This window comes from Cupressus sempervirens, chromosome 4 (assembly GCF_028749045.1).
Source record: "Cupressus sempervirens isolate cs-2001-9-10 chromosome 4, ASM2874904v1, whole genome shotgun sequence".
NCBI classification, from domain to species: domain Eukaryota; kingdom Viridiplantae; phylum Streptophyta; class Pinopsida; order Cupressales; family Cupressaceae; genus Cupressus; species Cupressus sempervirens.
Window position 1 is genome coordinate 853,601,326 of NC_143121.1, and position 16,048 is coordinate 853,617,373.

At 38.7% G+C, this 16,048-nt stretch overlaps 1 protein-coding gene across 1 annotated transcript in view; it reads right to left on the minus strand.

The window, feature by feature from the left end:
- LOC149564066 (RNA helicase family protein) overlaps nt 1-16,048 on the minus strand; it is a 280,646-nt gene that overhangs the window by 22,277 nt on the left and 242,321 nt on the right. The window lies entirely within an intron of this gene.

Genomic DNA, 16,048 nt, shown 5'->3' on the forward strand with positions numbered 1-16,048 from the left:
TCAAGAATCTCAGAAGTCACCACAAGCTGCTCAGTAAGCTCACTCACCTCATCTTCCTTGGCCAACAATGCATCATATGCTGTACTGCCCCACTTCATAAGATAATCTCTGTCGGCTACCAACTGCATATAATCCTGTCTCAGAATCTGGATAGCCTCCCATAAAGAGTGGAACTCTGTCAAGGAAAGATAACTGCCTCCCTGCTCATCACTAGTAGGAGAACCCCATTCATAAACTGCTAACAACTGACGAGCAGCATCGAAATGCTGGCAAGTGATAGCAATGTCTTGGTCACTAACTCTCAACTGATTAGACACATGATGGCACTGGCTTGACTGTCTCCTACAAACCTCCTCTGATGCACTGTCTAAAGGAGTATCCTCAAAGTTACTAGTCTCTAGAGTATTACCATCCATATCCTGTGAATCAAATCTAAAACTCATATCAACATACGGAGTATCAAAAACATTAGCATTGCTGTCCAACTCCTCTATACCCAAGGAAACTAAGTCTTCAAAATTGCCCACTGCATCCTCCTGGATGTCATCAATGCCAATATGATCCTGGGACTCATCTATACACACTGCCAAATATGAAATATCATCAACACATTCTAGCAAGTATGGTCGACTGGATATATGAACAAAGCCCAACATCGGTGTATAAAAACTAATACCAACATTGGACAAGCTGCTAGCACAAGAAAAGACAACACCGTGCAATCTGCTAATCAAATCCATGATAGCACCCAAACAAACACTGCTACCAAAAAGTGTTAAAGATCTCCTGTCAACTGAATCCCAAATGCCAATATAACAATCTTGAGTCCATATCTGTAAACTAGAATCAGTTGGTAACTCAAGCAAAATCCTCACTTGAGTAATATGACCAATACCAACTAACTCCACATACCTATCATGATGAGATAATGAAGTCAAAATACTATCTTCACTCACCTTCAGCTGGCGGGATAAATCATGTGAAGTACTACCTGCCTCAACCTCATGTGATGAAGCATCTAACTGTGACTGGTACTCTTTCTCAGCAAAGTCATGAATGCTCAATGTTTGCTCATCTCTACCAGGTATCTCACCATCCTGCACAACAACATCCTCATAATCATCATCTGAACCCACTACACTGTAGTCACTGCCTGTTGTAACTATACCATCCTGAATACCTGTGGCATCACCCTTTGACAACCTGTAAACAATTGTCTCAATTTGAGTATCAAGTTGACCGTTACTATCAATCTGTGTAATATCCTTTCCCACCACCTCCTGTGGCAGAGTAGAATCTGAGACCTCTACCTGGCTATCAGCTAGTTTCTCAAACTCCTCATGCAAGTTCTTAGGAATTGTGTCATCTGTCCTGTGAGAAAATCTGCCAAATAGAAATCCAGTCAACTTATCCACCTTAGCTGGGTCAGACAATATGTCATTCATTATACGGTGGTGCTCAACCAACTGTTCAGACATGTCATGGCTTATTTTCATAAGTTTATCTCGAATGTCTAAATAACCATCCTTTCTACTGTTTTGACTCTGGATATCAATTGCCCAAGATCGTGTCCTCTGAGACTCTATACTATACCTGTCCATTCTGGATAAAGTAGAGTGTAACCCCAATAGGATATAACTTCTTCAAACACCAAGAACTAACATGCAAATGATTAGAAGTAGCATGCAACCATAAATTTTGACATGCAACTGATTAGAAGCAACATGCAACCACCAAATTCACCAAGAACTAACATGCAAATGATTAGAAGTAGCATGCAACCATAAATTTTGACATGCAGTTGATTAGAAGCAACATGCAATCATAAATTATGACATGCAAGATCTGGGTAGTTGTCAAAAATGCAAGATCTAGGTAGTTGTCAAAATTGACATGCAAGATCTGGGTAGTTGTCAAAACTGACATGCAAACTTCTACAACCACCAAATTCACCAAGAACTAACATGCAAATGATTAGAAGTAGCATGCAACCATAAATTTTGACATGCAGTTGATTAGAAGCAACATGCAACCATAAATTATGACATGCAAGATCTGGGTAGTTCTCAAAACTGAAATGCAAGATCTGGGTAGCTGTCAAAACTGACATGCAGCTTCTGCAAACCCTCAAGCTGGCAAGATCATGGCTCTGATACCACTGAAATGTCCCCTTTTCTGATTTGATATGGTATTTCACGCCTCTAATCAAATTTTCAAAATCAAACAACTGATATCGCAAAAATCCTCCAAATTTCTCAAGAAACCCCAAATCGGGTATGCCAGAAATTGTGCCAAAAGCTTCACAGCTTCACCAATTATTAATAAATCTGAAAGTGGACATTTTTACATAAATTTCAGCAGCATAACAGCCTACAAAATGACATTTCCAGATCCGTATAACCTTTACACAACAGTTCTCAAATGTAGGACAAAAACTATGCTCATCGAGCTCCCGAAATTAACACAAAAATGCCCGGAAACACCACACAACACTAATAAACTATCTCAGAAGTTTAATCACGTCCCAATACATATATTCAGCTCTATTTTAACAGCTTAAAGTCTGAAATACAGCAGCAACCAAAACTGATATGAAATGCTCAACTGAAAACACCAAACTCATGCAAAAAACACACCCAAAAACCCACAAATCTACACTGTTCAGCACAAAGGCAAACTCTGTATGAGCATGCACATGGAATGGCTTCAAACTCCCGTCCTTAGCCTTCCTGGAAACCTGCAAACTCCCGTTCTTGGGTCTCCTTCTCCACAGGTTTGGCAGCCTCTGAAGAATAACAAAGAATGAGCAAAAATCAAGTTCTCCAATCAGCCCAAAATGCCTCCAAACCCCTTAAAAGAGGGCATAACTGTAACTCATGTCCAAGAGAGGTTAATGAAACATATTTTAATAATAATTTTCATTTATTAGTCCAACGGTTTCCAAAGATTAACCCCTTTTTTCCGACTTCACCTTTTTGGAGCCTGCCTGCCTTAGCAAAGATTATTATTTTTTAATTATTTGAAAAGGGGACATGACATTTCATCTAGCTTACATCACAGACTCTCTCAAGGTAATGTCGTGGAATTTCTAAACATGACATCTAACTCTCATGATGGAATCTCTCAACATGATGACATCATGGACTCTCTCTACATGACGTTCACTGTGATTTCCCTCATAAGTAAAGGAGTTATTATAGTTGTTCTTCACGACTTTATTAATTTGACATGAATAAGAACTCATAATCAACAAGAAGAAAAATCACAACAGAGACAACTTTGTTCATCGCAATAAGATATCTGATGTAACCTCCCTCTAAATCTAAAACATCTCCCTATGAATATGTATCATCAAAGCAACATCCTCATCTCATTGCTTCTTGTTGCATCCTACAACCAAGAGAGATTGATAAAAAAATTACAATAATAAAAATCAATGCTATAAGCACCTACTATTCATATTATAGGTTACTTGTCTCTTTCTAGTCTACACTTCCTCAAGAACATTCACAAACCACCAAAAGATGATTTGCTATTAATATCACACTTCCTTCTCATGATGTAATGTCCCCATTTTTAACAGGTTTCTACAGCTAGCTTAGTTAGCTCATCATTGCGACCGTTGTGAGCTGACAGTGGGATTTGAGGGTCTCAATTGTAGAGTTATTAGGCTTTCGAGTGGCCTATGGTGAGTTTTGGCTCTGTTTTGAGGGACTTGCTATTTATAGTAAGTCAAAGTTGGTTCCAATGAGCTCAGTTGAGTTAGAGGAGTTGAGTAATGCTCTTAGTTTTAATTTTTGGGTTCTAGTTTGGGCTCCAAGAATCTTGAAGGGAGTATCTATTTTTAGTAAGTCGCCTCGTAAGGTTAATTCATCGTTTTTCTTCATCAAGATCACTATTATGTTGTTAGATTTTGATTATGATGCTTCTTCTCTCATTTTCGCAAGATAGATGAATTACTATTATTATTCAACTAAATATGTTAAGGCTGTTATTTTTTCGGTATTGTATGTTGGCCACCTTATTGTCATAGCTCATTGGAACCGAGTTGAAATTTTTTAAATCTTGAGCACAAGAAACAATACCCTCGCATGTTAAAATTCCATGATATGGTTGCAAAGGTCGTTTTTGACAGCAAAAAGAAAATTAATAAATCATATTATGTGCATAAGCATAAAGCAAAAAAGCTTTTATGTGAAAGGTGTGTAGTTGAAGCTAAGTTGCACAATGAAGATTATACAATAGCTCCCACTATGAGAATTGATCATTCTTGTCTATTGATTTTGATAATTTTTGGTGAGGGTTTGGGAAATGTTGTTTTCTAAGATTCTTGAGAGTTGATTCCTCTTCAATGACTCATCAATTGCTTCTGTTGTAAAGCAATTGAATTGGTGTCTGAAGCTGAATTGATCATACAAATTCAGTGCTAAGGTATACTGAATTTGATTACCTGATTTTGGCATCTTCATATGTTGTTATTACTATAGTTGAGAAGCGGTTATGTGCTTGTCAATTTGGAGGTGGTTAATTGCCCATTTATATCTGCTACTAGGCATTATTTTCTATCTGTACTTCGGGAGCAGCATTTTCCATCTTTGCAACTGCATTTGTTTGTTGAAGAATTCTATTGCTGCTGATAATCTTCCTTTCAGAGGGTTTCAAGACATGTCTTGCATGTAAGGTCATGGATTGTAACTTCTAATTTTTGTTGCTATTGTTGATTTAGATAATAGGGGATATTTTATCAACTGGGTTGATATTTTGTGAGAATACTGAGTATCTAACTTGATATTAAAATCTAGAATTTTCAGTTGAATATTCTCCATTTAAGATCCAAATATTTATGTTGAAATTTCTATTTGCAATATCCTCTATTTTGCTGCTATATTGTTGTATCAAAAATTACAAAACCTCAAAAACCAAAAAGGAAATCAAATCTTTAGCACAAATTGTGTGAGAGCCAACTATGCTCATTACATATGACTAAAATTTTTAATACTTCCAATTAATAAGCCTGACCTTAACTACAAAATCTCAAACTCTCTGAGTTAAAACAAACTGATTTACAAGTGCTATGATTTAATTGCTAACAATTGCATCAGGGAACTTCAGAAGGTGGAAAAGTTGGGACAACACTGGAACTAATGAAATTACTGCGAACTGAAACTATAGTGAATAAGGCATGATTGGAACTATAAGAATAAAGGAATCAAAATTATTAAAGATGTAAAACTGTAGCTAGTCAATGAAAATGCACAATCGAATGAACTAGTGCTTCCAAAGAACAACCCAAGAGATTGGACAGAATGTTGAACTTAGGCTATATTGAGCGTCCGATGAGCCAAGCACAACATTAACGATGCGTTGACTCAACAATGAAGGAAACCATTGGCAGGTCACCGATAGCTCAAATTTCAACAAACCAAAAAATAGATATAAAATACTTTAACGATGACAAATACGGGAACCTTGGGCTTCTTAGGGAATTCACCAGTCTTAGTTGGGGTAATAATACTATATCCTATTTTGTTGGCATCCCTCATTTCAATTTCATTGAGATTTTGCTTGTAAATCCTAGTACTCAACTTAGGCTCGATATTTGTAGCTTGCTTAATGCCTTTTCTTGCCCTAGTGATTTGCCCAACTCATCTTTCGAAGTTGGCTCAACATTTGCTTGGTTGTGCTTGCAAGATATTGCCTGAATAGACTCGTAGTTGCTGAGTTGAGGCATGAAGCAGCAGTAGGTCATGAAATCGAATAGCTTCGTTGTGCCAAGAACAAATAAGCTTTCCTATAGCCATTCTTATGAAAACAATGCCAAGTCATAATACTTTCCAGCGAATAGTAGAAGATAACTAAATAGTAAATACATAATACGAAGCCAAGAAATCACAAGACACAGAGAAGAAGGAACCAGCACAGAAAGATTTTGGCACAAACTCAAACCTATTGAACAGGAGACCGATCATGGCAGATGGAGAACTGCAGAACTATGAAGGTAGCAAAATAGAAATGAAAGACAAAGGTGACACACAGAAGAATGTAAAGCCAAGTAAGTGACTCATCGAATACAAATCATCAACACTTAAGGGGCGCACACAAAAGCATAGAGAAGAAATACAAATCCTTCATATCAATAACTGACGATGATAACTCAAGAACAGTCGACACCATATAAAGTAATTGTCTGCAAATGAAAATGAGGCATATAAGAAATATAGTATGTCCTTACAATAGTAAGAATTGAAGACACTCAATGAACTGTTACATATACTCATTGCCAAGGGACATGAATTGATTGTGGTTACTAGAATTGAACCATAGCAGCAAGCATATGAGACAACAACACTGATGAAGATAACAATATCACATGAAAATAACCATTACAATTAAATGCCAATTTCAATCAAAGATAGGTCCAAGACAATGAGCAAGAGATCCCGTGTCATTGAAGATATAGCAGGTACAAAAGAGATTGAAGGAGACAGAATAAGATAAGATAAATTTATTAATGTCCAACAAGAGACCACAACGGTCTAAGGGGCTAAACGCATTGTATTAGCCCCAGCTAGTTACAACTTAGACACACACTACAATTTAGTCATCTGAAAATTCGTTAAACACTTGGCAAGCAAAACCCGTATACCAAAGTCAAGTGTACAACTCCAAAATAAACACAATGCAATTAAACCTTCCCCAATTAACAGATATTTATAAAATTTCAGAACAATACATAAAAATAATGATATATAGTTCTGAAATAACAAGCAACTCACACCAAATGCAAATTCATCAAATATGAGCAATTTCCAATGTTTGGTTTATTCTATTCTACAATCAAATCACTATCACAGATTATATAAATGTGACATGGAACCTGGAATGTCAAAGTTTGGCAATTAGCAATTGTTCGCTATTAAATTTGCAGCCTAAAATATACTTTGCGTAATTACAACAAAATGCACATATACATGTGATGTGGAGAAAGATATTTTTGTAACGAGAATACAGACCCTCAGGATTTGCACCATATCCTTGCAAGATGAAGCCAGTCATCTATTAACAACAGCATCTGATATGATGTAATTATAACTGCCAATGTGTGAAGGTAGTTGTTGCCTGATCGCAGTCCTTTTTCGGAGATCATTGGGCCTATAGAATACTTCTCCCAGCCCCTATGATGCCACACGTAGCATCCAAAATGTCATTCCCTTATTCCAGATGTTGTGAGTTATAACACTGCCAGAATAGGTAATGGCAAACAAGAAACACCACAAATTGCACCTCCAAATTGAAACACAGTTCTTAAATTTGATGTCCAGCCTCCCAGATTTGAAGTCACAGCCCGACCATTTATTGTAGACGTCTCTAGAGCCAAAATGTGGCTTCCACTTGTATAGATCGAACCTCTAGGTTGTAGCTTTAGAATGATGAAAGGAAACACCTAAGTTACCAAATTCTCTATTGAACCTAGGAATTCCTGGTTCAATTCTCTCAAAAGTCTGCTCCTTGTCAGATCTGTCAAAAGTCTGCCACAAAGACCAAATTTTTTTGGGAATTCTCTCAAAGGAATCCTAGCAGAATTCAAACGACTTTTGAGTGACCTTAGATTCCAACATAGGAAACCAGACATAATTTAGGAGAATTTGGTCAAAAAACACCTCTTTGTTTACTTTTTCAAAAAAAAATTAATACCAAATTAGACTCAAGCACATGATTAGACTCAAATTACTAATCATATTTAATTTGAATTAAATACTACTTTAGAAGAATCAAGATGTATAAAAGTGTCACACATCTATTATGGAACGTATGTAATACATCATAATTTGTCCATATAGGCTAACATGTATAGAAAACTATGGATTGAACAAAATCTAAAGAGATCTTTACTGTGGTTAAATCTAGATCCAAAACTTGCTTTCTTGGCTTCATCCGGCCTGAGATAAAGCTGTTTTATTTGAACCATTGAGTATGACAATTAACGTGTGAAGCTTACAATATTGGCACAATCACAACATTGGCCTTAAACGGGCCTATAACATTACTTTTTGTGCTCTAATTTGCAGCAACAGAATGATGATGATTTGCTTAATGGTTTTGATGCTATTTGATCGTGATGGCTGAATTATAATGTTGACATTATTGATTTTGAACTGAAACATTGATATGGTGGTGTATTTTACTATGTTACTTTACAATTAGCATAGTGGTGCATGAACTTATTTGCTGCTGCATATTTGTACACGCACACACATATCTATTTTAAAACATATATTCTTGTATAGGCGAACCCAAAATGAATCCGAACCCAACCCAAAAAAGATTGAACGAATTTCGAACCCAAATCTCAAACTTGAATCCGTACCTGAATCAGAACCGACAAGTTAGGGAAACACTAATAAATCCCTACACAAAACAAAAGTAATCACCAGCAATAATCTTCTCCTTAGCTACAGTAAATACAATAGGAGAGAATGGCAAAATTGTTTACCTCAGCACAATTTGCAATACAATCTTAGAATAATCTCCAAAACTCAAACCCTTATACCTTAGCATGGGCACAAAAACTAATAACTCAAAAAAGTCACACAATATTCAATAGGATGTTTTTTCCAACGTAATGAGTTCGTATTTATAATCCTTTATTGCCAAAAAATTCCCAAAAGCACTCGACTCCAGAAACTTTCTAATATCACATTATAACATTCAATACTTGGCTTAGGCTAATTAAATAAATGGCCCCTTCTAATGATGACTCAACCATCAACTTAAGTGAAATTATAAAATTAAATTGTAGCTTTATGATAAGTCATTTAATGATTTAATAATAATTTCGCCACCAAAATCAGAATAACTCCGAAAATACTTATCCTTTAAATATGTCCTCTAAATAGGAGTCACTCCTATTATTTCCCCATGTGACCAAATGAACTTTCCAAAAATAGAAAGGGTGTCATGTCCCCACTCTAGCTCAGTCTAACAGAGACATGTGAGTCAGCTTATTATGGGGTCTTGTAGGCTGACAGGGTTGGATAGAGACCTAGTATGGTTATTCAGTGTTGGGGACTTAGTTTTCTGGTGGGTATTGATCAGTTGGGTGACGTTCCTTATTTTTAGGAGGCAGTTTCTACATTTATGGGGTTCATTCCTACTTTTTAGGAGGTATGATCATGCCCAGGGCTAGGTTTCCATGAGATAACCCTTTGGGTTCAGTTTCAAAGGGATAGGGCTTGTTTCCTAAATTTTAGGAGCATCCCTAGATTTTAGGGATGAGACTGCTAGTGGATCCTTGATTTCCGACTTCAGTCACAGACAGGTGACAGGATGATTTTATGGTTTGTGATGTTAGTTGGGCAGTTTGTGGCTATTTGGGTTATATTTTTAATATTTTCTAAGTTAGCGTTTAATATTTAAACAAGGCTAAGTTAATAGCCATTTTGGAGTGATAAGGGAATTTTGGCCTCATCTGGATGTGTATCCCATGTTATGATAGCTCGTTGGAAAGGTCTTGAAATTCTCTAAATCTTCCTCTTTGGTCTCAGGGCAATTCGGTGAATGGATTTATTACTATGGTGGAAAAGGTCATTTTCTAGTGACATGGTCACTTTAAAATAAGATTTAATTCATTTTTTTATAGCCAACGCCAATTGGGGGTCACTTTAGGGTTCGAATTGCTTTGCAAGGGGTTATAAGGAGATGGGTGCCATTTCTCATGATTATGCATATTTTTCAAACACTTCTTTTCAGATTTGCTCTGCTTGAGCGATTTGCATTCTGGGACGCAAACCCCAGGGTAATTGCTAGCTGGGACGTAACCCTCAGCAGCATTGGGTATTGGTTTGTCAGTAGTTTCAACAGTATTCAGGAGGAAGGTAGACGCCACTTCAGCTTGGGCCTACAGTTTGTTTTGTTGGGCATGTTCTTTGGCGTATGGGAGGTGAATTCTAGCAGCCGTACACTGCCATTTCTTGCAGCCGTACTCTGTCATTTGCAGCACTTGGATACATAGAAAAATCGGTTACTCAGTAGCAGATTCTTGCATCTTATCAGCCCATTTTCATTAGCCAGTTGTGGCGTCATTGTTAGAGGAAATGTACTGGATCTTTTATTTGGTTCTATAATTCAGAGATCTGCCTAGTACGATTTGTATCAAATCTGACTTTACTGCATATTGTTATTTATTTTCAGACCCTTTTCTTGCCATTTGCTACTTCTCATTTCTATGTGGAATAATCATCAAAAACACAAAAACAAACAAACTCTTCTGCATTTCCGTCTAGTTCTACAAGAAAACATTAATAAACAGAAAAAAACAAAAAAAACAAAATAAATCTATAGAAGATTTGCAGCAGAGATCCATTAGGGATCTTTCAAAGGGTTCATCTCAATCAACCTCTGACTTACCACAAACAATAAGTACACAAGACTAAGCCCAAATAAAGTCCAATCTGAACCAAACGAAGACCTACCTGTAACTTTCCGAATTGTGGAGAAGACAAGACCCTCCCAATCCAAGCTACTTCCTTGAAAGAATCTCTATCCACAATAATTAGCCTACGAGGATCAAATCAATAGGCTAATCCCTGAAACTCTAATGCTGACAAAAATGGGGGCGTTACAAGAATATAAGGGCACCAACCACAACCAAGAGCACTAAATGGTATCAGAAAAGAAATAGAAAGGACAAACAAAGCATCCCACCCAAAAGGACTAAGGGTTCGTTCTGGGAGGGAAAATATCTAGCAACGAAGGATAGGATAAGGGTGAGGAAAAGCCCTGGACCACCACCGAGTAACACTAGAAGTGTGTCGTCAATTGTACCCGCAGCGAGGCCTTACATGCCTAGTATGACTGGATTTGGGAGGATTGAGCAACTACTTCAAATCCTAGGAAAGGATTGTCAACGAGGAAAAGGAGGTGATAAGTTGGTCAGAAGCCTACCTCAAAGGAATAAGGGCTTGTAAGGTGTGGTCCTGAAGTTGCATGGCCTCTTAGAGGTAAAGAGTGAGGCAACATTGGTTGGTGTGGTTGAAAAAGGATACAAGAGACTTGCACTCTTTGAACAAGCAGTGATACCTCGCTCAAATCTCGTAGTAGATGGGGCACCAGAAGATAAAGTGGATCTCAATCTTGGCCTCAACTAAGGTACAAAGCCAAAGAGATACAAAAAGCATGGTTCTAGCACCGAGACAGATACTGGGAGTACACAATAAAATCATCTTGGATATCCATAAAAGTGCTTGGCATAGAAGGGCATCCTCAGTCGAAGACCACTAGTAGGGCTACACCAGGAGGTAGTGATGTATTGTCTGTAGATGTCAAGACGAACATGGCCATTCAGCTCCTGTCAAAATGGAAGGACATGGATGGGGGCATCTAGAGAGTACTGAAAAGGAAGGAGGCGATCAATCATAATCCCAATTGAGCCCAACAAGGCAAAGGCCTACGCAAACCAACAATGAGGTCTACCGCTAGGACTGGTATGGGCTTGAGAAGCTAAAGAGCAATAGGCCAAGTAGGAGTATCAGTGACACTCATCAGCAAAGTCCACGAAGCCGCAGAGATGGTAAAGGAACCAAACCAAGTCAAAGATAACTCTGAGCGTGAAAGGATGAGCCCCAAACTCTACGAAAATAATATTGTGAGGAATGGATCAATGGCATTAAGAGAACGATAACAGTGTAGACAAACTAGAGAAAAGTCAACAACTCTCAATTAATTGCAAACAAAGACAAATATATAGCCAGACCATCCTCATAGATAGATTGAAGGAAGTTTAGTAGTTGCATATTTCGAACATTCTTTTGTGAGTTGTTATCAACCTTGCTCTGATACCATGTTGAAGTTGTGCCCAGAAATAATTGATAAACAACAATGAAGTACAAAAATAAGAGAAAAAGATGCAAAACATTTATCTTGGGAAAAACCAAGCCACACAACAAAAAATCACTTTTATTGATAAATAAATGTTCAAGTGTACAATGTTTTTTGCTTGATACAACATATCTAAAGAATAGAGTGACTATTCATTACACCACTAAAGAACTCTTCAATTTTCAAACCTAAAACACTTGAAATTGCCATATGCATGCCTCTATGCATTATGCGTGACACATATCTCTATATTTAACAGTATCTCACAAATCTCTTCCTCAGTTGAAGATGACCATTATAGTTATAATAATCATATTTCTATTTCATAAAATCAGAGATAAAGATCTCTATCGCCGCTGCAATCTTTAACATCACAATGGTGGATTATTGAAGATATTAGCTTATGCAGAATTGGATAGAATTGTAGTTGCATTTTTATTTTTTATTTCAGAATTAGTGATATTTTAATTGCTGATTTAAGATGTTCCCCACTAAGGATGGTTTCTAGTAGTCATTGGCATGTTTTGTTGTTCACCAACATCTATCATTGCCATTGTAAAAAATTTCAGGCACCAACCTTGTACAGAAATATCTATAGATTCTTTACCATTTTCAAGGGATTTGTCAATATAATAGCCGGCCAATTTGCATTTCCTAGCCACAGAGCTTGAGTGCCACACTTAGTGAGGAGCCACAATCATAATTTCCTGGTCATGTGAAACTAATCCTGGTGCCACCAATCATAGGCCATGTCGTTGGTAAATATTGTGTAGCCGATAGGGTGTGTGTCAAGATGTACGTCGTCGGTATATGCTCCTTCGGGAAGGTTCTTGTTATGTAGCCGACATGTTGCATGTAGCCGACGGACCCCTTCGGGAAGTATATATACACCCTTCGGGATCATTGTAATCATTATCATAAGCATAATGTAATGTCTTTGGTATATGCGAATAATAGGAGTTCTATTGTTCATATCTATTATCTGTATGCATTGATTAATTTACCCCAGTATGGTAAACATTTGGTGCCGTTGCCCGATGGACCTGGAAAGGCAGAGGAATGAAGACTAATGCTGAATAAGCTAAACAAGAATAAGAATAAGCTGAAAGAAAAGGATGAAATACACATAGCACAAGGAAATCTAATTTTGGCACAGCAAGCCGAACACAGAAGGAGGTTCCAGAAGATTGCCGACGGACACAAAAGCACTAAGGAATTGTTGAAGGAGACTCGACAGCGGGTGAAGTTGGTGGACGAAGTAAGGGAGGAATTTTTGAGCCTGTATTCACTGAGGGAAGAGAATCCAAATGGAAGGGAATCAACTTGCACGGCTCGGAGTGCCGAGGGAGTACGAGCGTGAAGTGAACTCTTCGTCCGCAATACACTTCCAGAACGAACAAATTCACTTAACGGAGACCCTTCTTCACCAAAAAGCGCAACTATCGGAATACAAAGCGTTAATGCCTAAGTGCAGAACATTGGTGCCGGAATACAAAGCGTTAGGGTCGGGATACAAAGCGTTGACGCCGGAATGCAAAGCATTGGTGTCGCAATACAAAGTGTTGGTGTCAGAATACAAAGCATTGGTGTTGCAGTACCAAACAGCGCCCCTACACAACATCCAGTAATAATGGTAGGACCAAAAGAAAAATTGCCAAAATTTGATGGAGATGGAGCAGCCGATCCAATCCGACATTGTAAAATATGTGAAACGATTTGGAGGGTGAATGGCATAACAGATACAAACGAATGGGTCCGACAGTTTCCGGCCACCCTACGAGGTGTCGCAATTGATTGATTTGCCGATACAGATCCCCAAAAGTTAAACAACTAGGACAACATCAAAAAGGAATTTATCATCGAATTTCAATTGTTGCAAGATGACAATGAAATCATAGCCGATATATACAACATGAAACAGGGGAAGAATGAAATAGTTTGAGTCTACGCCAGGAAATTGAAGGACTTGATCAATAAAATGAAAAATAAAACAGTGGATGGGCTGCAAAAAAGATGGTTCATTGAAGGCCTACACCTGAAGTTGCGGAAGAAGATAAAGATTGTGCCGCCATCATCATACACTGAAGCATACAATTGAGCAATGAACTTAGAAAGCGAACAGAAGATGAAAAGAAGAAGAGTAACTCGTCCGATTCAAGTAACAATGCATCTTCAAAAGAGGAGAGCAGCCATGACAAAAAGGGTAGCAAGAAGGTCTGAGCCCTCCAAAAGGTTATGATTCGGATGATGAAAGAATTTAAGAACATGCAAAAGGAGACCAAGGGAAATAAGCTATGGTGCACAGAGTGCAAGAAAGAAGGCCATATGAAGGGATCCTGTCCGAAGGACTAGTTCTACGAGATCTGCCAGATCATGGGACATTCCACAAAAGAATGCCCCTTCAACATGAAAACAAAAGGACCTCAACAAGTGTTCCTGACGCAAGAGGCTTTCGCGTCCGGAGGGAGCAACAACATCAGTACGGAGGGTGCCACATTGGGAGGATACAAAAATAATCGACGAGGGCAAAACAGCAATGTCAATAATAATAACGGTAGCCGTAGTCAAATTCAATACGATGCAAACGGACAACTGATGGTTCAATGTCGGGCATGCAATTTGTGAAGCCACTTTGCCCGAGACTGTACAACGGCAACCGCACCAAAGTTGTTATGCAGATGGTGCGGTCTGGGAGATCATGAAGATGCCAAGTGTCCGAAATCAGGAGTCAATTTGATCACCATCGGGACGAATGAAGAGGATGTTCTGGCCATCACCCGGAAACAAGCAAACTATACCCTGACCCGACGGAAGAAAAGAAGAGACTGGAGGAAGCATGGGCAAAAATCCAGAAAGCAACGCAGGCACACCTGAAGGACACTACTAGTACCTCAGCAAGGAACGGGGCAAAATAGAACATCGTACGACAGATATTATAAACCAAGGTACCAATGAAAATCAACGATCTACTGCTCACAATGCCTCAACTCTGATTGGCACTCACAAACACCGCCCCGTTTGCTAAATTGCCAACAGAGCAAGGAAGAGAAAAAGAAAGTGGCACAAGTGCAGAGGATCCAATGGTGCTAGCCCTCTCATCTGGACAATATCCAACAGTCATCGAAATGGAAATTTTGCAGACTATTTTGACTGACACGATTGTGGACGGAGGGTCCAATGTCAATGTGTTACCAGAGGACACTTGGAAAAGATTGGGATAGCTGACATTGTGGCCACCTACATTCCAATTATTAACGGTGGACCAGCACGGGATCACACTGTTGGGAGTCCTCACGGCACAACCGGTGATGATTGGAACATAGCCATTCTTGCTTGACTTCGTCATGATCCCACTAAAGAGGAAAGGATACGATGCTATTCTAGGCCGAGGGTGGCTCATACAAGCCAAAGTTAAACACAACTGGAAGAAAACACTCTATCACATGAAAGCAAAAGGCAGAAATTCATCATTGATTTACACACCCAAATGGTAGGGGAAGAAGCTTTGTCATTAGATTCTGAAGAAGAGGATGAAGGGAGGTAGCATATGGAACCAGATCAAGAGGGAGTCCTGCGGTTGGAAGGAGGATCAACGGACAACAATTTGGATTTGGTGAACGGTCTTTTCCACTGGCAGATGGAGGACTATGAGCTGTTGCAGAGCTGCAACGTACTAACCATAGAGGAAGGACACAACGATGATGGATTTCCAAGAGAATTCATGGAAGTAAAAGAGGGGGATGCGCCACTGGATGAAACACCCGCCCATGCATTCACTGAGGGGGAGCCGATCAAATACAACGAAGCCACACTGCAAACTATGAATTTGGGAGATGAGGCCGAACTAAGAAACATACTAGTGGGAGATAACTGGGATCCAATACTGAAAGCAGCAACATTCAAGATATTTTTGGAATACAAAGACATATTCGTGTGGACATACAAGGATCTAAAAGGAGTACAGCCAGAGTTGTGTGTACACCGCATCCCATTGGTCGAAGGTGCAGTTCCCGTACGGTAGCCACCTTACAGGATGAACAAGAACTACGCGGCACAAGTTACAGAAGAAATCAACCAGATGTTGGAGGCTGGTATTATTTTCAAAGTTCAGACAAGTGAATGGGTGTCACCCATAATAATCTCACTGAAGAAGGATACCACAGAGATTCAG